This window comes from Lathyrus oleraceus, chromosome 7 (assembly GCF_024323335.1).
Source record: "Lathyrus oleraceus cultivar Zhongwan6 chromosome 7, CAAS_Psat_ZW6_1.0, whole genome shotgun sequence".
Classification (NCBI taxonomy): domain Eukaryota; kingdom Viridiplantae; phylum Streptophyta; class Magnoliopsida; order Fabales; family Fabaceae; genus Lathyrus; species Lathyrus oleraceus.
Genome location: NC_066585.1, coordinates 228298265 through 228324341, shown reverse-complemented (window position 1 = coordinate 228324341; position 26077 = coordinate 228298265). Strand labels below are relative to the sequence as shown.

Sequence of the window (26077 nt, the reverse complement as noted above, 5' to 3'; positions counted from 1 at the left end):
TAAAACTAGGGTTACTATAATAGGATAAAATACTAAAATACCCTCTAACAAACTTAGGGGCTAAGAAAATAATACAATTTAAATATGAATTAAATCTAATAAAATCTAATACCATCCCTTAATTCATATTCCATCAAAACTTGTAACACCAATTCCATCCCTTAATCTGAGAAATTGGTCAGTCTTGATAGCTTTCGTCAGAACATCTGCCAACTGCTTCTGAGTGCTACAGTGTACAACTTCTAACACTCCCCTCTGAACTTGATGTCTCAGAAAATGATACTTGGTCTCAATGTGCTTGCTTCTCCCATGCAACACTGGGTTTCTGGCAAGATTGATTGCAGACTTGTTGTCAATCATCAGCATCAGAGGTTTGTTTACTTTAATCTTCAGATCCTGCAATAGATTCAGAATCCACACAGCTTGGCATGCAGTAACAGCACCTGCAATGTATTCAGCTTCACAAGTTGACAGCGCCACAACAGGTTGCTTCTTGGAACACCAAGAAATGGGACCTCCCAGAAATTTGAATAAGTACCCAGACATACTTCTTCTGTCAACTCTGTCTCCACACCAATCAGAATCTGAATAACTCAGAAGTTCTGACTCATCCTTTCTTCCAGAGGGAAATAATACTCCATACTTCAGAGTTCCTTTGATATACCTCAGAATCCTGACTGCAGCTTGGTAATGGGACCACTTAGGTTTACTCATGAACCTACTAACCATCCCAACTGAATAGCAAATATCAGGTCTGGTATTGCACAAATACCTCAGAGAACCAACCAACTGTTTGAAAATTGTAGCGTCCACATCCTTTCCATCAGAGTCAGAGTTCAGCTTCTGATTTGTATCAGAAGGTGTGACAGCAATCTTACAATTCTTCAATTCAAATCTCTTCAGAAGTTCTAATTCATACTTGAGCTGATGCAAAATAATACCTTTCTCAGAGTATCTGAACTCCATCCCTAGAAAGTATGTCATTTTGCCTAGATCAGACATTTCGAATTCATTCATCAGAACTTTCTTGAACTTGGCTATCTCCTGTTCAGAACTTCCAGTCAGCAGTATATCATCAACATATAAACATACCAGAGTCATATTTCCTTCAGAAGTATGCTGAACATAGACAGCAATCTTACAATTCTTCAATTCAAATCTCTTCAGAAGTTCTAATTCATACTTGAGCTGATGCAAAATAATACCTTTCTCAGAGTATCTGAACTCCATCCCTAGAAAGTATGTCATTTTGCCTAGATCAGTCATTTCGAATTCATTCATCAGAACTTTCTTGAACTTGGCTATCTCCTGTTCAGAACTTCCAGTCAGCAGTATATCATCAACATATAAACATACCAGAGTCATATTTCCTTCAGAAGTATGCTGAACATAGACACCGTACTCCATCTCACATTTCTGAAAGCCTTGCTTCTTGAAAAAAGAATCAATCTTCTTATTCCAAGCTCTGGGCGCTTGTTTCAATCCATATAGAGCTTTGTATAATCTGTACACCATCCCTTCCTGATTCTTTTTCACAAATCCAGGAGGTTGTGACACGTAAACTTCTTCTTCTAATGGACCGTTCAGAAATGCAGATTTTACATCTAAATGCATCAGAGGCCAATTCCTGTTAGCAGCTATTGCAATCACCATTCTGATTGTTTCATGTCTTGCTACAGGTGCAAACACTTCAGAGTAATCCAGCCCAGGTTTCTGTAGAAATCCTCTGGCTACCAACCTTGCTTTATGTTTGCCAATTGAACCATCTGGCTTTAACTTCTGCTTGAAAACCCATCTGACGCTGATGGCTTTCTTGTCTTTTGGAAGTTCTGTCAGCTTCCAAGTCTTGTTTCTCTCTATAGCATCAAGTTCTTCTTTCATGGCCTTCAGCCAGAGCTTCTGCTTAAGAGCCTCTTCTGTACTTATGAGTTTAGAGTCTACTAACATGGCACACTGAATAACTTCTCCTTCAGAGTCTACTTCAGTGTCTTGCAGCATGTCAAATTCTGCATATCTTCTGGGGATGTTTCTGATTCTTTGTGGTCTCTGAACTTGTTCAGAGTCTTGAGCTTCAGAGTTTCTAGCTTCAGATGGTTGACTTCCTCCAGAACTTTGACCATCTTCAGGGTCTGGCATATTTCCAGAGTCTGAATTGCCACCAGAATCTGGATTACCATCAGAGTCTGGGTCATCAGAGTCTGGATCATCAGAGTCTGGATCATCAGAGTCTGGAACATCAGAGTCTGGATCACTATCAGAGTCAGAATCAACGTCAGAGTTTACTCCAACCTCAGAAATTCTTAACTCTGACCTTTCTTCAGAAGTTCTAACATCAGAATCAGATTGAGACTTATCCCAATTCCAAACTTCTGATTCCTTCACAATCACATCTCTGCTGAATTCAATTTTATTGGTTTCTGGACAATAGAGCTTGTATGCACCTGTACTGTGGTACCCTATCAGAATCATCACTTTGCTTCTATCATCCAGCTTCTGTCTTCTGGCTTCTGGAACATGTTTATAGCAAACAGAACCAAACACCTTCAGATGACTAACACTTTGCTTATCTCCAGTCCACTTCTGTATTGGAACTATTTCCTTCAACTTCTTCGTAGGACATCGGTTGAGTACATACGTTGCGGTGGCAACAGCTTCTCCCCAGAGCTTCTGAGGAAGCTTCTTCTCCTTTAGCATGCTTCTCACCATATCAAGCAAAGTGCGGTTTCTTCTTTCAGCAAGACCATTGTGTTGAGGGGTATAAGGAGCAGTAACCTCATGCTCAATTCCATTCTCCTCACAGAACTTCTGGAACTCTTTGGAGTTATACTCACCTCCACCGTCAGTTCTAAGAATCTTCAACTTCTGACCACTCTGATTCTCAGCCTTCATTCTGAACTTCTTGAATTCATCAAACACCTCGTGTTTAAACTTAATAAGGGATACCCATGTCATTCTTGTGAATTTATCAACAAATAACACAAAGTATTTATTCCCTCCAATCGATGCTACTGGAAATGGACCACACACATCAGAATGTACAACTCCCAAGGCATGTTTTGCTCTTGGAGCAATTTCTGACGCAAATGGCAATCGTGGTTGTTTTCCTTCCATGCAAACTTTGCATGACTTTTCAGGCTTCTTAATTGCAGGAATTCCATGTACCAACTTCTTTGAATTCAAATGTTTTAAGCTTCTGAAATTCAAATGACCAAATCTTCTGTGCCACAGCTCACTCTCCTTCTCAGCACTTGTTGCACTAAGACATTCTGAGTCTGCAGTTCTGACATTCACCTTGAATGTTCTATTCCTTCCCTGTTCTGACTCCATAATCAACTTCTGATTGCAGTCATACAGCTTCAGAAAATTGTCCTTCATGGTAACTGAAAAACCTTTCTCAATTAATTGTCCCACACTCATCAGATTGCTTCTGATGCCAGGTACATACCACACGTTCTGAATCAATGCTGTTTTCCCATTGTTCAGAATCACTCTGACATTTCCCATACCTTCTGCATTAAGATATTTGTCATCAGCACATCTGATCTTTGTCCTCTTTTTAGAGTCAAAGTCAACCAGCCATTTCTTGTTTCCAGTAAGATGATTTGAACAGCCAGTGTCCATATACCACCAGTCTATCAGATCCATATTATCAGATTCAGAGGCCATCAATAGCACAGATTCGTCATCAGAACTTCTGGCTATATTTGCTTCTTCTGATTTTCTCTCCTTGTTTGACCAACAGTCTCTAGCAAAGTGACCAAACTTCTTACAGCAGTAACATTGGATTTTCTTCTTGTCATACTTCTCTTTTCCCTTCTGAGCATTCTTTTGTCTATCAGAGGTTGAGCTTTCTGACTTCTGACCACCATCAGATCTTCTCCTGGCTTCTGACTGCTTCTGATACCTCCTATCAGAAGTTGCTTTCAGAGCCTGCTGCTCTACTTCCCTTTCAGAAGTTCTCTCAGTCAAACGCAACTCTTGCGCTTCTAGACTGCTCTGCAGCTCTTCAATTCTCATGGTGCTCAGATCTTTTGAATGTTCTATTGCTACCACGATGTAATCAAATTGAGAGGTAAGGGATCTCAATACCTTCTCCATGATTGTTTCTTCAGAAAGAGTTTCTCCACACGCTTTCATCTCATTAGTGATCAGAATCACTCTGGAGATGTATTCAGAAACTTTCTCATTATTCTTCATGTTGAGATTCTCATATTGCTTTCTCAAGGACTGAAGTTTCACCTTCTTCACTGATGCGTCACCACCATAACATCTAACCAGTGTGTCCCACGCAGCTTTTGCTGTCGTTGAATCTGCAATCTTCTCAAACACATTTATATCAACACATTGATGAATGAAGAACAATGCTTTCTGATCCTTCTTCCTTACTTCCTTCTGCGCGTTTTTCTGTTCGTCCGTCGCATCTGCTGCTACCTGAACATAACCATCAGTGACAAGATCTAGAACATCTTGAGCACCGAACAGTACACGCATTTGGATCATCCAACGATTCCAGTTTTTACCGTCAAATACTGGAAGTTTGGTGTTCATGTTGCCGTTTCCGTTCATCTTTCTACCTTGCACAGTACACTCAAATTTCTCACACAGTGTTTCCCAACCCACAGAATTAAAATTCTGATCAGATTTTGTTCAAGATTCAACACGAATCTAAGAATCAAAATCAAACACACAAGACCTCACGTTCACTCGTGTTTCCCGTGTTTCCCAATGAATCCGAACCGGAGCTCTAGATACCAATTGTTGGTGCAAAGGTAGAATAAAGAAAGAATGAAAATATTCTATTAAGAGAATGACGGCTACAAAAAGGATTAAAAGTTACAATGATTGACACCCTATTTATAAGCTAAAACTAGGGTTACTATAATAGGATAAAATACTAAAATACCCTCTAACAAACTTAGGGGCTAAGAAAATAATACAATTTAAATATGAATTAAATCTAATAAAATCTAATATTAGCAACACCAGGGTTTAGGAAATATTATTGCTGGAAAAGATTCTTGTTTAGGGGTAGCAAAGATTCTGGTGTGCTTTTTCTTTTTTTGGATATGTTTTTACCATAAAATATTATTGTTGGAACATTTTGTGTATGTGTTTAGTTCTTGAAGAATGAGGTTATCGATGTCATATAAGAGTAATTGGATTTAGCGGTGTCATATAAGAGTAATTGGAGTGACTGTAATTGGATCTGTGTATAAGGGTGTTTTATCCAATAATCAAGTCGTTGTAGTAATTGGATTATTGATAGATTTTAACTTTAGGGATTATAATCAAAATAATTTTAACATTAAGGATTATTTTCAAAAAAAATATGTAAGGACGAAAAAATTATTTAAATCTAAATTTAATTATTTAATTAGTTTGTTAATTATTTATAATTATAAATGTGTAGCTAATTAAAAATATTTTTTTTACTAAAACTAATTAAAAATTTGAAATTGGTAAGAAAGATATTTGTAATCCTTCTTTAAAATCAAGTAAAATTTGAACAATTTTGTTTTTAATTTTTAATTTTTAGTTTGAGTGTTACAATTAAACTTAAAAAAAAACAATACCTTCAATTGAGCCGTTGATGAGATTTATGCTTAAACTTAACATTTTCAAATTTCTCAAATTATGAGCATCTGAAGAAGAAGAAAAAAAAAAGAAAGAAAATGGCATACACGGTTAGGGGTGTACGCAGTTTGGGTTGGATTGAGTTTTCCTTAACCCGTTACCCAACCCGTTCAACTTTCAATGTGTTGGGTTCATCATCAAATCCGTAATTTTATTATAAAACTCGACCAAAACCAATCCGATCATTCATGGATTGGATTGGATTCATGGATTGTGTATAAAATAAATATTTTTTTCAATTTAAAAAACCTATAACACAATTCAATATAATTTTGCATATTTCTAACAATTAAATTATTAAAACCATCAAATAATATTTAATAAAAATTGATTCATATATATTAACACTTAATAATATATAAAATTTCATAAAATACAATTTCCATAAAATTTATAAATTCTATTCTATATGATTCAAAAGCAAATAAACATCATCACTTTGTCTTAAAATGACATAAATATATTGGTCAAATATTGATATAATAGTACCAAAATATAAAATTCAAAAGGCAACAAGAATAATAGAAATGGCCAACAATAGCAACAACAGAAAATCCAGCAACATCAGTTAAAGGTTTCAGCAACAATAATAATAAAAAGATCCAGCAACAATAGTTATAAAAGGTTTCAGCAACAGCAATAATAAAAAGATCCAGCAAAAGTCGTTGTAAAAGGTTTTAGCAACAACAGTGAAAGATTTAACAACAACAGAAATCCAACAACGGCAGTTTTAAAAGGTTTCAGCAATAGCAGTGAAAGGTTTAGCAACAACAGAAAATCCAGCAATAACAATTGTAAAAGGTCCCAGCAACGGAAGCAATAAAAGGATCCAACAACAACAGCTATAAAAGGTTCAAGCAACAGCAGTAGAAAGTTTAGGGACAGCAACATCCAAAAATTTATTAGCAAATAATATAAAACAAAAGTAACACTAGCAAATACCTTAAAATCTAGTAGTAACAGTTGTATTGAGCTCAACCGCAGTAATGTCAACATCAATAGAAACTAATCCAGCTAATTATATATGTAAACACAGACAACTAATAAGAACAATGTAATTTAATACTAAAATTAAATAGATTTTAAAATTGAAACAAATAATTCATATCTAACTCAATTTTTTCCAATTCCACCAACTCTTTTTCTAAATCAATGACCTTAGGAGATTTGATCCAATTTTGAGTACAAATAAAAACTTCAACGGTAGAGGGATTTAAGGAGCTACGAAATGAATCAAGGACACGACCTCCTGTACTAAAAGCGGATTCAGAAGATACAGTGGATACTGGGATAGCCAATATATCTCTAGCTATGCGAGAAAGTACATGAAATTTATTTGTTTTTCCTTTCCACCAAGTGAGAATGTTAAATGTAGGAGAATCATCTTCAACACCATCCTCCAAATACCTTTCCAACTCATTTGTTTGCACTTCACATTGTTTTTTCTTCATATTCATTCTAAACAAATTGTCCCAATCTTCATCATCTTCACCATTTTCAATTCTAGAATGAGAGGCAACGTTTGAAGACGAGGCATTGGAACCACCATCATGAGAAATAGGATACAAAATTAAATAGTGCTCAAACAATTTAGCAATGAGATTTTTCAATTTCTTTAACATATCCTCAGACATTTCAACACCGTACATCCGTGTAAAATAAAATTCAATATAGTCAAGCTTATAACGAGGATCAAGATAAATAGCAACAAAGAGAAGATAATTTATTGCACTGCTTTCCCAATACTTGTTATACTTCACTTGCATATTTGCAGTCATGGTTTTCAAAATTGGATCACTAATATTGTGCCTCCATTTATTCAACGTTTTTTGAATATCCATCAACCGCTTGAAAAAAGAGTTAGCAGTAACATACAATGACCCAGAAAAAGAAAATGTGACATCATAAAAAGTTTTCAAAAGTTTAATCAATATCCTTTATTCCTTCTTTGACAATCAAGTTCAATATATGAGCACTACATCTCATATTTAGTATTCCCCATTAAATAAAGTACGATCATTCCAAAAACTCATGCCTCGATTTAAATAATCAGTCGCCAAATTGTTAGCACCTGCATTATCAACAGTCACACAACAAATAAACTTAATACCCCATTCTTTCATGCAATTTTCTAATGGTATCCCTGTAGTTTCATCTTTATGGTCAGCAATTAAACCAAAGCTTAATATCCTCTTCTTTAAATTCCATTCGTCATCAATATAGTGAGTTGTTACACACATATAATTCATATTCAGAATTGATGTCCAAGTATCAGTGGTAAGAGACGCCATTTGATTATTAGCAGACAACATAAATTTCAATTTCTCTTTCTCATCAAAGTACAATCTTAAACAATCTCTAGCAATGGTGACACGAGATGGAATTTTGAATCTTGGTTGAGCCTTTTTCATGAACATATTAAACCCTTCATTTTAAACATATTTAAAAGGGAGCTCATCAATGATTATCATCTTTGCAAAAGCTAATCTAGTCCTCTCTTGATTAAAATCAATAAGTTTCAAGCTAACACTATTAGGATCATCCTCACTTTCTTTTTCAATAGCTATAGTCTTTTGTTTCTTATTAACTACCCTATTTGGATTTTTAGGGCACACTTTCAAATGTTTATGCATGTTAGTAGTGTCATGACTACCATTATTAGCTGCATATTGTTTCCCATAATACTTGCATTTAGCCTTATCATTAACCCTTTTAAAATCTATCCAAACTTTAGAAGGTTTTCTAGAGGACTTTCTTTTGCTTACCTCTATTAGTGCATTTGATGGCAATGATGATAACCCTTCTCCTTGTATTTGTTGAACTTCTTGCCCTTGTTCAAGTGGATGAGCAACATCTTCATTAATAATTTATGATTGTTCCACTTCCATTTTCTATAAAAAACAATTTTTAACATAAATTGTTATTAAAACAACATAAATTATTATTATTATTATTATATATATATCAACTTGAAATAAAAATATTGTAGAACAATAAAAAGAATAAAACCTTATTCAAGAAGAGGGAGATGAAACTATGAGAGAGTCGAAGTACAGACTATAAATTTTCGAAAGAGAGATGGAATGTGAGAGACTAAAATGAAGAATATACCGTGAGAGAAAGAAGTGGCGAGGGTTTGAGATTTACCGTAATAAAAAATTAGGGTGAAGTGTTATGATCTTTAGTTTAGTTTATAATATATACTTAATTAGTTTTCAAATTTTAATTAAAAAATAAATATAAAAAATAGAATTTTGCCCATTTTAATATAATATATATACTCTACTTAATTAGCTTTAAAAGTAGAATTTTTAGTTTTAAAAGTACTTAATTAGGGTATATATAATTAGCTTCAAAAGTAGAATTTTAAGGTTAAATAATATATATACTCTACTTAATTAGGATACTTATAGAGTATCTATATTAGTCCTTCAAAAGTGCTATATTAGCTACAAAAATAGAATTTTTAACGTTAAATAATATATATACTCTACTTTTATTTTTTAATATAATATATACTCTATTAAATTATAAACTCGTATGTTACGTTACAACTTACAACTTACAGTACCTTTATGAATTATTTAATAATAATAATAATAATATAATAATAATAATAATAATAATAATAATAATAATAATAATAATAATTATGCCACGTCAATGGATTGGGTAAACAGGTTCACGGGTTTAGAAACTAAAATCCAATACCCGAATCAAATCTATAGGAATTATTACGGGTCGGGTCGGGTACACCCGTAAATGAATGGGTCCGAGTAATTAGTGGGTTGGTTCGGTTTGGATAAGCGAGTTTGTGGGTCTACCCGCACCCATGAACACCCCTATACACGGTCAGAAACACAACTTTCAATAAGAATTGTTTTTTTTACAAACATAAATCCATAGATAAAAGGATAATTAAAAGCCCAATGAGTACAAAAAAATAAAAAAATTAAGAGACAAATAAGGTGATAAAGCAAAATGTAAGTGAATCCAAATGACACAAAATAGTCACACACAAAAATTTTAATAACCAAGTTTTTTAATTAAATTTCTAAAATAACTATTGTTTGAAAATATTTCCAAAGTAATCATTTTTCTAAAACACATGTAACAAAGGCGTCAAGTGCATTGGTGCATCCAATAAAAATATTGAACCTAAGCGCCACATGCATTGACTCATCCATGTTTATGACGCAACTAGAAGTGACGCATGTATGTGTAGTGCCACATGCAATGGCGCATGCATAGTCCATTTTGTGGATGCGTCAATGCATATGGCTACTGCTCTACACTCCATCTATAAATACAACATCACCTTCCCATAATTTTTCACATATCTTCTTACTATCTCCATCAAATTTTCTTCATTCTCTTTCCATTTTTCTTTAAAATGTCTTCATATTCATATATGTGTCTTTATATTCACAAGATAAATGCCGATTTAATTTTGTCCTTATATTCATATATGTGTCTTCATATTCATATATGTTGTTTATTTTTGGTATTTGTTTGTGATGTTATTTTATTTGTTGTAGTTGTTTGTGTTGTTGTTTAATTATTGTTTAATTGTTATTTATATGATTGTTTAACTGTTGTTTAAATTGCTGTTTAATTGTTGTTTTCAAGTTTTTGTAACTGAATCTTATGATATTTATTAAATGAATATTGTTTTAAATATAAAGCAAAAGGGTTACAATTAAAATTATGTTGTTGTGTTTGGTCCAACACTGAGACAGTTTATACGATTATGATAGGGTTGGCAACATGAACTACATAATCTAACAATTTTGTTCGTCGTATCCATTTCGGTTCGAATATGGGTGTTGTTTGGGCGGCCATTTTTCTTTCTTCGTATTATTTTATTGTGTTAGAGTATGTCCCCTTGATATGTAGGTCAATAATCCTCTTTTGCTACCACCAAAAAGCTAACTTTGTAAATGTTGCATAGGTTTATGACTTTGTAAACGGAGGATAGTAAGTTAGAAGGCTCATGTCGAACCTTTGAACATGTTGCTATGACATGGGAGCAAGGCATACGAAAGACTTGGAACTTTCCGCAGTCGCACCAACCTCTATCTAGTTCCACTCGATAATGTCCCATCGGCATGCCTTCATTGTGATCCATTGACTCAGCAATACTGTATCAACCTTTAGTACGGTCAAAAACTGTGACCACATGTGTGTTAGCTTTGGCAGCTTCTTCTTTAATGAATTTCATTGAAGCATCACTGAACAGCTGCCCAAATTGTAACACTGAACCCCATTTGGAACGTCTGATCTCAAAACGCCCCTAGCCTAAAATAGGTTGCTTGCACTAAAGCGGTTATTGGTAGGTTTTGGATGCCTTTAAAGACAGAGTTCATTGATTTCATAAGATTTATTGTCATGTGTCTCCATCGTTGACCGTTGTCGTATGCCATAGTTCACTTCTCCAATAGAATATTATCGATCCATCTTACTGCATATGCGTTTGACAATCTGATGTCTTCGCATCGCCACAACACCTACTTATAAACACCCAAACATCTCATCGCCACAACACTCAACCATTGTTTGACTTTATTACACCACATGAACCATTGCTTCGTTTCCAAGACAATTCAATGTCCAAATTCGGGCAACCACACCGTCCACAAACCACCCAACCACAACGATCCAACTACGATAACATGGGTACCGAACTCAATTACGGTAGCACCGTTGACGGTAACCCCCAACTATTGGGAAGAAATGATGACAAATTTGTCAAATACCGCTGGACCTTCCACCGTACCTTCACACTAGACACCATTGCATCATGTCAGCACTCAAATACCCCAAACACCTCAGGAAAATCGTGGGACACCTCGAAGGCATGCTAACGCATCGGGATGTGGAATAGGGGGACGTTTCAATCGGACGGGTCATTGATTTTCTTGTCAATTGTTATGTATTTTTTCATTTACCTATTTATTTTATTTATTTCAATTTTATATAAGTATAACATATAAAAGATTTAAAAAAATATATTCAAAGCATGCGCCACATGCAATGACGCATGCACCAATTGCATTGGCTCCATCTGCATGCATGCATCATTTAAATTTGTGCTTTAGTTCAATGTCAATATGCATGCGTCAGTCCAATTGACGCATGCTTTAGAGGAGTGCAATGAAAAGTGATTATATTAATAAATAACTTGAAATAATGATTATTTTAGATATTTAATTTAAAAACTTGATTATTTTTTTAAAAAATTCCAAAATAGCATGTCCGAAAAATATGGGGTTTCTCTTTTCACTTCATATATATATTTTTCAAAAACTCGATAATAAATCGAAAAAGTTCTTTTAAATAATGCATTTCGTATAAAGTTTTTCATTTATTATATGTTCTACTTTTTCAGATAATTTACAAATTATAGTTAATTCATACAAAATAGTAATAAATAAAACACAATAAAATTAAAAGCAATTTCGTCAAAGAAGAAGTAAAAAATATATTAAAAAAAGAGATAAAATCTAAGCAAGAGCATTTGAAACATGAAAAAGGTTAAAGTTCTAAAACTTCCAACTTCTTTGATCTCAAAAATCCTTCAATAACAAATAAAGAATGATAAGTAGTATAAATATATAAACAGGCGCTATGAATATTTTCATTTTCATATTTTATTTAACATGATTATGTTATTCTATTAATTTATATGAAGCTCACGTTTTACAAACAGGGTCATTTAAAATGGTGATATCCATATGAATTTTACCCATTAAAAAAATAAGTGTTAGTGGGAGTTAAAATTTATCAACCATAACTAACCGTAACTAACCCAATGTCACAATTCATCAACCATAACTAACCGTTATAATTTATAACTCTCAGATTGAAATTAACTTCTACAACTAACTAATAGTTAAGCAATGCTAATACTAACCCTAACAGTTAACGAACATCCATAATAACTGTCAAATATCAACAAAATGGCTAACTAATTTTCCTCTAACTCCTACAAACATTCACTAACATTAACCATTTAGCATAGCAGTTCAATTAACATCAGTAAACTTAACTAATTGATTTCTCCTCACTCATAACAATATCTAACAGTCCAAATTAACCAACTAATTAATTTTACATTTTTCAATAACAGTTCACTAATCTAACTGTTTTTCAAATTTTGACATAACTAATTTTACTAATTCCTAATTATTTAGCCTAATTGTTTCTACTAACCTATGACATCTCCTAACTCTAATCCTAACTAATTAACACAAAAACAATCACAGTTCAAGCCTAACATCACATAACAATTAACTAATCAACTAACTTCTTCTAACTACTTAACATTCTCACTTAACAGAGCTTAAGACTCACCTTGAAGTTTTGCTACAATAGAGCTTAAGACTCTCTGCTCTCTCCACTCAACAGCAATAACAACATATAATTCCTACAGATTACTTGGAGCAGAAGAAGAAGAAGAATGAGCAATTGCAACAAGTAAAAGTTAGAAGCGTACCTGGCTATACATCTTTGATCTTCTTATTTCCATCATCTTCTTCAACCTTCAACAACTCTCAGGGTAAGCCTCCACCCTATAGGTAGGATCTTCCAATTCTCCATTTTATTTCGCTTCAAACTTGTTAATGATATGTATGGATGACAATTTGACTTATCCTCAATGGTCATCCGCAAATTTATCCACAACGGACAGAGTAAAAACCCGCAAAAATGGATGCGGGCATGGACTCGGGTAATTACCTATAAAAATAAGCGGGTACAGATACGGGTATGGGCACCTTGGTATCCACCCCACCTCATACCCGCACACTATATATTTATGTAATTTTATTTTTATTTATATATTTTAGTTTATATTATTACATAAAAATGTATGTATATCAATTATAAAACGTATATCAATGTTAAATCATTACATATTTAATATAAGTTTTTGTTTATTTCAACAATAAATTGTTTGAAATTTTTTTAATATTTTTAAAAACTTAAAATTATATGATATTTTATAATTGATCTATTTATTTTTAATAGGAACGCGGATCACGGATAAGGGTATGGGTACTTATATACCAATAAGACACGCGTACAGGTGCTAACTTTGGCATCCAAACGGGTATGGGCTCGGACACAGGGAATTTTTCAAATCGCGGGTATGGGGATGGGTACTATAGTACCGTGCCTAAACCATGCCCATTGCCATCCCTATTGGCATGTAGAGATTGTTGGGGGAAATCAAAGCCCCCAAGATCTTTTGCTTTGATTCCCCTCCTATGTGATTTAATTTTGGTTGGAGTGAATTAGGGTTCTTGAGAGTAGTTATGTGGTTTGAAGAATCTAGTGGAAATTAGGTGATTTAAAGGTGAGAAATAGAGAGAGGGTGACGAGAGGGTTCCATTGGTGGTGGTAGGTGGCATTTCTGGGTTGCTCTGTATCCTCCGGCGCGGTGGAGCGATTTTCATGGAATAAAAACTTAAGAGAAAGGGAGAAGATGTCTGGTAGGATGAGAAGTGAAATGAGGTGAATCTGAAAACCATGTTCCACACTTTGCCCTCACACGCCCATGGACCTCCAATCATTAAGCCCAAAGGGACTTACTGACAACACCCCATTTTTGCTAACACACGCCCTCTCATGCTGAACTCTAACAAGACCATTGGCTTGGGCTTCATCAGACTGGGCTCAACGCCCCATTGCTGGCCAAACTCTCTTTTTCAGCTTCGCATACCCTATACAGAGTGTTAATTATTTAATTTTTGTGTGATTTTTTTTCTTTTTCTTGTAGCACATTAAAGACACATCATAAAAATATACATAAGAATACACTTTAAATAGTCATTACAAGTAGTACATTTTTTAGATTAGGTTTTAATTAGGTTAGGATCATTGAATTTAGAGGTAGACATTAGAAATTAGGTTTTTAACATGATTAATTTCAAATAATAATATCCTTATTTCTTCTTCATATTTTCATGTGCTTGGTGTATGACCTTTACCTTGATCATATCATTAATTAATTAGTTTATCTTGATCAATTAATTACATTTGTGATACTAGACTTTTGTATGACTTTTCATGAACAATTGCATGCTCCCCTTATGATACATATTCGTTCAAGTGATCATAAGTCCCTTGATCACTTGATTGAATTAAACCTTTAAACTTGCACTTCCACTTGATCCATCAAGCCAATATCAAGTCAAGACTCACATTCAAGACCTTGGAGATAGGAATACATCAAGACTTGGTCATGCTGCGCTTTGTCCATTCAAGCACACTTTGTCTCATCCTCTTCAAAACAAAAACTCTTTTTTTTTTAATTTCAAAACGCTATTTAATTATGATGTGAATTGTGCGTCACAAACCTTAAGAAACGGAGAAGAATGAGAATGATCACTCCTACCCTTGTTTTGAATACCTTTGAATACGAAACGTAAGCCTCAAATATTCAAAGTATTTGTCTCCGTTCATAGACTTTAGTGCAATTCAAATCAAAATAACCTTCAACTTTCATTCATCCTCAGACAATACTTCAAACAATCCACATCAACCACACCATTCTCTTTGGACTAAAACACTATACTCTTTTGATACATATACGACTCTTGAGGTTAATCACCTTCTCCTGGTTAATCACCTCCCACATACGTTAATCATATTTTCATGGTTAAACACTCATCTCTAAACCATACCCCTCTCTTTGGGATAATCACCTTCTCATGGTTAAATCCCTCTTCATGCATGTTTGCCTTGTTAGTCTCATGTTTAGGAAAACCCCTCGATGCATGTTTGCCTTGTTAGTCTCATGCTTAGGAAAACCCCACTATCGTACCTCAAAAAATGAGAATGCGACTTAGCGAAGTGCAATCGTACACTCGTATGATGAACTGAACAGAGTTGCCACCGAACTTTATTTATTCCTAAAAAGGAAATGGGAAATATCGATAAAACCCAAGAAAGAACAACAATGGTTATGGTCGTCGCAACCAAATCAGGGTTGAGTCAATTATGCAATGGGAAGGTATTAGCACCCCTCACGTCCGTTGTACTCAACGGGAACCATTAGGTTAGTTGTGCGCGTTAGTGTTAGCTTGGAAATGTTATGCTTTCTCGAGTTATTGTGAGGGAAAAAATAATAGGATCAAAAGAAAAGAGAATATATTTTTGGATTTTTTGCAACGAAGGGGACTAAACCTAAGTTTTTTATTAATGGGTCTGACAAGATTTTGCAATCCTGCTCCTACGTATCCCAATAGAGAACTCAAGGCATACGTAGTTCTGGGTAAAAAATGTTTGTTTGTTGGTCGATTTTAGCGAAAGCTATATGTATTAATCGACGAAAAGCATTGTTTTACCCAAAACAGATGAGGAGCAGACGTATACCACACATCGAAATTTATAAATCAACATTCGGAAAAACGTCATTTATCTCAACTCAACAATTGTGGGTGAAGCATTGCTTTACATCATCTTAAGATAAGATGTCTTTCGTTTATGAAAAGGTTTTTCTGATCAATCGCACGGCGGCGAGAAAAAAGAGTTTGATTGGTTGGGTGTATTTTTGGGCTCGAAAGACGAGTATTTATGACTTGCAAGCTCTTATAACTTGGGTCTAATACTCGGGATTACTTCTGGACCTTTCACCCAGGTAATCTTTTTCTTTCAATTTTATTGAGATAAGAAGTTTGAATATTTACAAGTGTTTTAAAGGGAAGACGAATACTTAAGGCTTACAAGCTCTTACAACTTAGGCCTAATATTCGGAATTACGACTGGATATTCCATCCAGGGTAATCTTTTTCTTCATATTTTACTTATGAAAATGGTTTGAATACTAGAGTGTCTTGAAGAGAAGGCGAATACTTATGGCTTGCAAGCTCTTACAACTTGGGACTAATATTCGGGATTACGACTGGATATTTCATCCAGGTAATCTTTTTCTTCACCTTTCATTGCGAAAGAGATTGAAAAAAAAAGGGTTAAGGTGAAGGTTTGAGATTCAAATAACCAAAGCATGAGTTTAAACAAAGAAATTGAATGGATATTTTCACAAAGGCTTGATGTGGAGAAGACCAAAATATGTTGATTGTAAATAATAAATAAATACATGAATAAAAAAATAAGTTTCATTTTGACGCATAAGAAAAAAACGAAAATAGAAAAATAATAAAATAAAAATAGAGTTTTGGAATAATTTGAATTAAATGGAGATACAAAAATGACTAACCTAAATTAAATAATCACAAAAGAAAAAAAATAAAGAAAGATGACTCTACAAGAAAATAAAATTAGATGAGGGCAAGAGAAATTGATCAAGGCAGGAATCAAACTAAGGACCTGGTGGGAGACAGGAGAAGTCTCAACCACCAGGCCAAGAGCGGTTGGCTGGAAGTCTAACGCGTCCATCAAGACAAGTATTAATTTACCTGATTTTTTTATTTTTTTTTAAATTGAATGGGCCAAGGAGTGGCCGAATGAGCCTCTTAAAAAATCAAACGGGGGGTTAGGTCCAGGGCGGACCGGGTCAGATCCGACCCGGTTTATTTGTTACTAACAACAAACAAACTCGGAAACCCTAAGCCAGAATCATGGCCGCTCAACAGAGTTTGGAAACAACGTGTAACCAAACGAAAAACTTCTTCCTCTTCATATCGATTTCGGACTCCTTCCCGGATTCCATTTGACTTCTCACCGTGATTTTGGCCGACCAACACAATACACCTGTGATGGCGCCTCCTCGCCCAAGAGAAACTCAGAAATCCCGCGTGAGATAGGAACCGAAAGTGTAAGTCGAACCTCACCCAAGTGAAACTCGGAAACCCCTTTTATTCTACCATTAGCAAATCAAAAAAATTTGGACTTCGTCCTCTCTAATCGCACAAAGGAATCGACAGTAACAATATCATATTTTGTTAGGCAAGTCAAGAAGTCATGGGGGAACACTACGCATCAGAGACGTAACAATATCATCGATGAAACAACAACATTAAAGACAATGATGATTTCATACTGGTTCATTTGTTCACAGGTTGTCATGATTACAAGGATTCGCGGCATCAGTTATAAGGATTTGTGGCATCGGTAAAAAAGGGAGTGGTAAGATTAGAATAAAAGTAAAGAAGTTTTACCTACAGAGAAGATACCAAGCCTGCACAGGTGTTCCAGGTAGCCGAATATTTCCTTTCACTTCAAAATTGCTTATCTGCTCCTTGCTCTGTTTTTCTATGATTATCATTTCTTCTTATTTACGTACCTATTTGTATCACCGCTTTCCAGAGAGAATGAAAATGGAAGCAAAAGTTCTTGATTGTTTTGTTCAAAACTAGAATCCAATATTTGTGAATGTTGTTTTGTATTTTGTCGTATGTGTCAGTTTTCCTTTAGTTTCAATGTGTAGTTGTGAGGGCTGTTAAGATCTCTCTTGTTTTTTTTATAAGTCATGTTGGAAATTTTGATGCTAGGTTCCCTCTCCTGAACTTTTCATTCTTCCTCTAATTTATAATCAAATATTAGGGTTTCAAACTGATATGTGTTGTTGTTGAGATATTATCCATGGAAATAATAATGAAGAACTTTCTAAGATGATATATGTTGTCTTGCCATTTGATACAAACTTCCTGGTATGCCTCAAAGTATCAAGTTATGTTATACTACTTTATGGTTTGACTTTTGGGTCTTTGTACTTGTTTCCCCAATATTGTTAATTTGCTATGAAATCTATATGTAGGACAAGGTATGTACAAAGCCAAGTTGTTTCTACATATGAATACAAGAAGAAAAAGACAAAACACACTTGGCAACTATGAGGAAACCACATTCCTAGGATATTATTTTTTTGTAATTTTTTCAATTCCTTAATGTATTCAAAAATGTAGAATTCTTGGGACAAAAAGTGTAAAACAAAAATGTGAATTTATTCCTCTTTTTGGATTACTCAATTTTGTGGTAGAATAGGATGCTTGATGTAAAAAAGAATAAACAAACGAGAAATTTATTATTTAGACAAAGGTTCATGATTAATCATCTTTTTTTGAATTCTTGACTTTTTATAAACAAGTCCTATTGTTATTATTATTTTCTGTCAAAGACAAACTTGATAGAATCTAATAATAATAAGAACAACAAAATACGAAACCAAACAACACTTAACCTACTTTTTATAGAATGCAAAGGTATGGTCCTAACTTAATTAAAACTAAACCCTTGAGGAAAATATCTATACATCCAGGTTACCAATCTTTGAATGATGCAAAACAAATATCAAATGCATGTTAGAAATAACAAATGTATGAATGAATAGTAATGTGATTCTAATTGATTAATATTGACCAAAGAGATCCTAATGAAAATTCCTAAAAATAAATCTTAAAAAATCAACCTAACGAAGGTTAAGTGAGAAATAAAATCAACGCTTGAGTATAGACATGTGATGCATGAATGGATGAATGTATGAACTGGACCAATTAGTCCCGACTTATGCTGAGATCTTATGACCGGATGAAATGATCATGAGATATGATGCAAACGAGATACGGGTGAATCATAAATTTATGCAAATGAATAGATATAAACGAACAAATGCAGGTGACTGACATACAAATGAGTGACTTTAGGTGGAGCAAAATTTAGGGTATGACACCCACATTATCATGCATGTCTGCCTTGTTAGTCTCATGCTTAGACAAACTCGTTTTTCCTTTTATGTTTTCCCTGTGAACTTCGTGTTTAGGCAAACCATTTTTCATGCATGTCTGTCTTGTTAGTCCCATGCTTAGACATACCATATCATGCATTCCATGTAAGCTTCATGCTTAGGCAACCCCCATCATGCATGTTTGTCTTGTTAGTCACATGCTTAGGAAAGTCCATTCATGCATGTTTGCCTTGTTAGTCCCATGCTTAGGCAAACACCTCGTTTTGTAGGTCTTGATCCCCTGGATCTAGACAAAACCCTACAACTCTGTATTGGAAAATCACCATTTATTGGTTAAACACCACACTCCTGGTTCCGACACCTCCTTTTAGGTTCAAGCAATACAATCTTGGTCTAAACAATACTTTCACCATACTTTCATAACACCTTGACAACAATTTCACCATTTCACAAATCTTTTTTCCAATTCAAGCCACAAACTCTTTTTCAATTCAATTCAATCATAAACCTTTTCAAAACAAATTTCTTTCTTTTCATAAAAAGAACAGTTATAATTCGTTCCTTAGCAGTCAGACTAAAAGCTTAGATTATCCGAACGAGGATCAGAATCAGGTAACGTCAAAGCACTTCTAGGATACGATTATAACTATTCCCTAAAATCAACCAACAAATACTTAGTTTTTATCCTTGCACTATGAGAATATGTAGGCACGAGGGTATAAATCATAGGCTAGCACATTAATTAAAAACTTATTTTTTTCCTTTTAATTAAAACCAATCGCAAGTAACCTTTAGATAATAACATCCATCCGCACAAAGAACAATCAAAATGGTTCTTATTGAGTACAACATATGTAAGGGATGATAATGTCTTCCCCTCGCATAACCAACTCCCTTACCCGTTTCTCTTCCCAAAGGGTTTTATTGATATTTTCCCTTTTCTTCGGGAATAAATAAAATTCAGTGTCGATTCTATTGTATCTTCGAGTGTACGGTGCGATCGGATATTTTTCGCACTACGACACTCACTCCCAAATGTCTCATCCTTTTCAGCTTCTTCTTCATCAGATTCCTCTTTCTTTCTCAGCTTGCTGAGTAGATCATCCACCTTCTTCTTCCTGGATGTACTAGCTACAATTGAGACTTGAAGATCCTTGGATATCTCTTCTAGCTCTTTAATAATCTCTTTTCTGGTGGATTTAGATAATGGAGAAGAATTCCCCCCAGTAACATTTCTTTAGTGCCTTGATAACTCAATGTCCAAGAAATGTGTCCCCATAAATAGTTTCTTATCAAAGATCATAGGATCAACCCTTTTACTTGGAGCTTCTTGAGAATCCATTATCTCTAGATATTGACTTAAGATAATGTTAGTCAACAAGCAAGGGAATTCTATGGGTAACTTCACAACGTATCAGTCAGCATGTTTTAAGGTCTGATTGAAAACATATTCTCCAAACTTTAGCTTTGCCTTGGTTCCCACAAGATAGACCAGTTTGGCCAAGGTAGTTGAGACATTGGACCTGTGATTTATAAGTGCCCAGTTAAGAGCGCCAATTCTATTTAACATAACATATTTTACACTCAGCTTCTTACTTGGAAGTAACCATGGCTTAGGCCAATTCTGAACATGTCCTGCAATGATTACCTTGGCTATCTTGTCTAGGGAAACTTCTTTAGATCATGTAGTCGTACTTATCTTCAAGTGTTTATTAATGACAGATGGTAAGAGACTGAATGGATCTAGCAAACGTTTGATTTACTTGTGGTTGTTTTGGATGCTGGGAAGATGGAGATGGATAACACTCAACTGGATTCAAAAATCGATGAACTACATGTAGAAGAAGAATAACATGTAGAAGAATCACCACATGGTGTTGATGAACCATATGCAGAAGAAGAATCATATGGTGTTGAAGAACCACTTGCTGAAGATGAGGAATTTTATTGGGAAAGAGAAATCAAATATGGATTTTCAGCTCGAAGAAATGTTCTAGTAATTGCGCAAATTTTATATATAAAGAAACTTGTATTGTAAAAGAATGTTATTATATAGTTGTCTTATTTTTATGCAGCATATTTCTAGGGTTGTTTCAAAGATTGTGATGTATATAAATCAAATGTTGATTGAGATTGTCGATGTTGATAATGGAGAGATGGAAAGTTATACAGGGAATGAGTGGTATGACTATGCGAGGGCGAAGAAATTAAGAAAATGAGACATTTTGGGGTTTGTCATGCGTTTCTTTGAAAGACTGTTTATTTCCTTGTTAAACCGTTGAGTTGGATAACATGCGTGTCGAAGGTGGTGGGAAGGTGGAAGGTTAAGCAAAAATGGAAAGCGGTGAAGGATATTTCGGAAATTCAGATGGAGTGATGATTAGTATTTTGAAGTTTAATTAGTTTGTAAAATTTTAGAATGTTAGCGCTATGTAATGTTAATATTGTTGCAAAAATACATAGTAACTGAAATGAAGTATTTCATGTTGAAGGAAGTGTATCTCAATTAGGTAGTATTTTGTTGGACAATTTATGGTTGTTAATTAAGTCTCTTTTGTATTGTAAAATCTAGATGTTGAAGTGATCTATAAATGGTGTAATGTTAATGTTTTTTTATTAATATTAAGTATTAAAAGTTTAATATCATATATAAATCAGTAACACAATTGTGTTGTTAAAGTGCATCATTGATATGGTCTGATAGGTAAAGTGCTTTTGAAAGGTATGATTCACATTTTGTTAAATGTACATATCACAATGAAGGTATGCAATTGATCAAGAAACTTGATATTAAGCTGATATTGATATGGTTAATACTTTTGTTACCATGGAATGGACAAAATATCCCAGGTTTCAAAAGGTTTCAACCACAAGAAACAAATGTAATTTATCTGTTAAAATCACTGAGAAAAGAGTTTATATATGTCCAACAAATACAACAGATATATTATAATATATTTCTTGAATGTTAAAATCACCGAGAAAAGAGTTTATATATGTCCAACAAATACAACAAATATATTATAATATATTTCTTGATTAGTAATTAAAATTAAGAATGTAATATTGACTTTTTAAAGGGTTTCTAATGATTAATATTTTCACATTAATTAAGCAATTGAAACATTTGAGTGTAGTCATTTTATATATCGTTTTGTCAAAGGATGGAATAGAAAGAACGTGATAGGTTTCAATCAGAAGTAACTATGATATAGATTAGCAATACTTTGTCTTGAATTCGTCAAAACACGAGAGATGATAGTTTATGCTAGCGGTGGACATCGGTCGGTTTCGGACGGATTCGGATGAAAATACCTCAACCCGAAGAAACCCACGGATGCTAATATCCCATCCACTACCGTCCGTTTTGTGCCATCGGTTTTTGTTTTAGCGGTTTTGCCGGTTTGTCGGATGGATCGGGTGAGTTTAATCGGTTAAAAATCAAATTAAAACATTAAATATGATTTACAATTTTAGTTACAACAAGAGAACAAAATCTAAAATTTTTCTCACTCTTAACCCAGATGAACAAACTCCAAAGCATATCAAAGCATTTAAGAATAACAAGAGAAAAAATTGTGATTTTTTTTTAACAAAAACAATATTTATGAAAGAATAACATATAGATGAAGAATGATGAAGAAGATCCAATTCTACAAGAAAATAAATAAGAACAGCAATAGCCCTAGAGGAAGTGAAGAGGAAATATATAGATGGTATATATCACACTTGCAAGAAGTTGATCTAGGTTAGAACGGAAAGAAAGATGGGAAAGTGAAGACATTGAGAGACATTGCAGTGGTAAAATCTTGAGAGAAATGGGATCAGGTTGTATTTTAGAGAGATAAAGATGAGTGAAATATTACTATAAAAAAAGAGTTGGGATAAGATTACCTTTTCCACGTGTCGTTTAGAAATTAGTTTATGAAATAGTGTAACACTATTGTTACAGTCGGTCGATAATGGATACTGATGGATCAATTTACAGCATCCGCACTCGTCCGTTTATATCCATTATAAACCGAAAAAATTCACCCGAATAATCCACGGTTTGAATATACCCATCCGTGTAATTATATTTGCAATCGGTTAGACCGGATTTCGGACGGGTCGGAGTTTCTTGTCCACCCCTAGTTTATGCATCCCCACATTACTAAAAACTTTGTTTCTAATGTTTGAAAAATTAAAAAACCGATCACTATACAATTTAGCGACAAATAATGCAACTACCATTGTTTGGAAAAATGCTAACAAATAATCTATAGTGTCGAAATCAACCAAATTCGACACAGATATTATGACAATTCTTTATTTAGTGGCGAATGCAAAATAAGTTTTTATTATTTTTTGGTTACAAAGTTGGTTTTAAATTGTTTTAAATATCTATAAACATGAAAATATATTTTTTAAATAATTTGTATGAATTAAAAAAATCTAATTATTTTTAAAATAGTTCATATGAATTAAAATAAAATTAATACATTACATTTCAATGTAAAAAAATACATTAGATTTTTTATATATATTAAAAATATTTTGTAGTCACCTCATCCCATCGTAAAGCTTATAGGGGTGTTCGCGGTTTGGTTTGGATCGGTTTTGAGACAAAAAATCATCCGATTTAAAGATACAAAGAGCATACGGTTTGGTTCGGTTATTGGATGACAATAAAAAAAATTCAATCCGATCCGATCCAATTTATACGGTTTACTTCGGTTCGGTTTTATTCGGTTTTTAAACAAACACTACTTCTAAATCTAAAATAATTTTAATTTTGATTTTTTTTTAAATTCTGACAAAAATATTTTCTATATGACATTATATATATATATATATATATATATATATATATATATATATATATATATATATATATATATATATATATATATATATATATATATATATATATATATATATATATATATATATATATATATATATATATATATATATATATATATATATATATATATATATATATATATATATATATATATATATATATATATATATATATATATATATATATATATATATATATATATAACCAATTTAATTTTTACATGCCCGTGGAATCCGTGGATGGTGAATTTTCCAATATGACACTTCAAATATTAAATTGAATTTTCCTGCAACAATTTAATATTTTTTACATGCCTTGGTGAATTTTTTGAACAATCAATTTGCATGATAGGAAAACAATTCAATTTAATTTTCCATCAACAATTGGATTTGAACAAAAGAACAACAATAAATTTAATATAATTTCAATAGAATTGCAATAAAGAATTTAATTTAATTGAATTTAATATACTTTAGAATCTTGCAACAATTCAATTTTCCTGTATGTAACAGAACAACAATCATCATCATTGTAGAAAAACAAATCAAGAACAATTATTGAATTGCAAATTCAAGAACAATTCAATTTTTCAGTAGAAATTTAATTTTTCTGCAACAGAACAAAAATCAACAACATTGCAGGAACAACAACAGTTTTCAGAAAATTATTACAGGAATCAACAGAACAATAACATAACTGTAGAAAATCATAATAAAAGCATGTGTATTTCCTGATAATCAAAATCACCATTCTTTCTAATTAGCCTACAACAATTCCAGCTTGTTAATAAGAATATCCATTCTTTCTAATTGGTCTGGTCTGCAAAAACAAAAACAAAAAAACAAACATATCAATAGAGTGAATCATTTGCAGCAACTAAACAAACAATATGATCATATTAGTAATTTAGTATAAGCAATACAGTCATATCATATCAAGACTAGCTCAAAGTACCATAGCTAATCAGAATCAATATCAGATATATCTTCATTCAATTATGGAATTGGAACAAGTTCTACAAAAGTAAACCATATTCAAGATAAAAACAAGATAAATATTAATATGAATGGATAAGAATGTTAAACAAAAAAATAATACAAGTTATAATTAATTTACCTAATTCCAGATTTTCTAATTCATCCACAAGCTCTTCAATATCAACTGACACTGGGGATGCTTTACACCAATTTTGTGTGCAAATTAATGCTTCAACTGTCTTTGGTGTAAGAGAGCTTCTATAACAAGTAAGCACTCTACCTCCGGTAGAGAAAGCGGACTCCGAAGCAACAGTTGACATAGGCATTGCCAATACATCTCTAGCCATTTGACCAAGAATAGGATACTTGTTAGAATTCACCTTCCACCAATTCAAGATATCAAAACCAGGACTTTTCTTCTCTAATTTCTCCATGAGATACAAATCCACCTCATTTTTCTACATGCTCTCATTTAGATTCATGTCCATCTCAACTTCCAAAGCAAATGCATCCTCTGGTGCTTTAAGTTCTACCAATTCTACTTCATGAGAGGAATGTGTAGGAACTTCAGATTGACCTTGACCAACAAAAATCCTATAACTATCAAATATTTTGTATAATGTCTCCTCTGTTTTCTTATACAAAGATTCAGCAACATTCTTCTCATATACCTTGTTCAAGCCCCACCTAACAAACTGCATCTTATGTCGAGGATCAAGCACAACAGAAACAAAGAGCAGAATGTTCATTTTTTTAACATCACCCCAATAGTTCTCATATTTAGCTTTCATATTTTCAGCCATCTTTCCAAGCAAGTTGTCTGAACTTGTTAATCCTATTCACCCCTTGAATGTAGTCAAGATCATAATGTGTTCATTGAAATATTGAAAAGAGGTTACAAAAGTAGAACCTGAAACCTTCTTTGTGATATCAAAAAATATTTTCAAAAAATTAACAAAACATTTTGCATTA

General features: G+C 33.4%; 2 long non-coding RNA genes across 2 annotated transcripts; one reads left to right on the top strand and one right to left on the bottom strand.

Annotated features, from left to right (window-relative positions):
• Positions 1-7153: 7153 nt before the first annotated feature.
• Positions 7154-13468, bottom strand: LOC127105463 (uncharacterized). The gene is made up of 3 exons (XR_007795011.1): positions 13130-13468; positions 8400-8525; positions 7154-7705 (listed from the first exon to the last, which is right to left on the bottom strand). It is a non-coding gene; the product is annotated as an uncharacterized LOC127105463 (long non-coding RNA).
• A 3651-nt stretch (positions 13469-17119) lies between these two features.
• LOC127105462 (uncharacterized) lies at positions 17120-18561 on the top strand. The gene is made up of 2 exons (XR_007795010.1): positions 17120-17793; positions 18356-18561. It is a non-coding gene; the product is annotated as an uncharacterized LOC127105462 (long non-coding RNA).
• The last annotated feature ends 7516 nt before the right edge of the window (positions 18562-26077 follow it).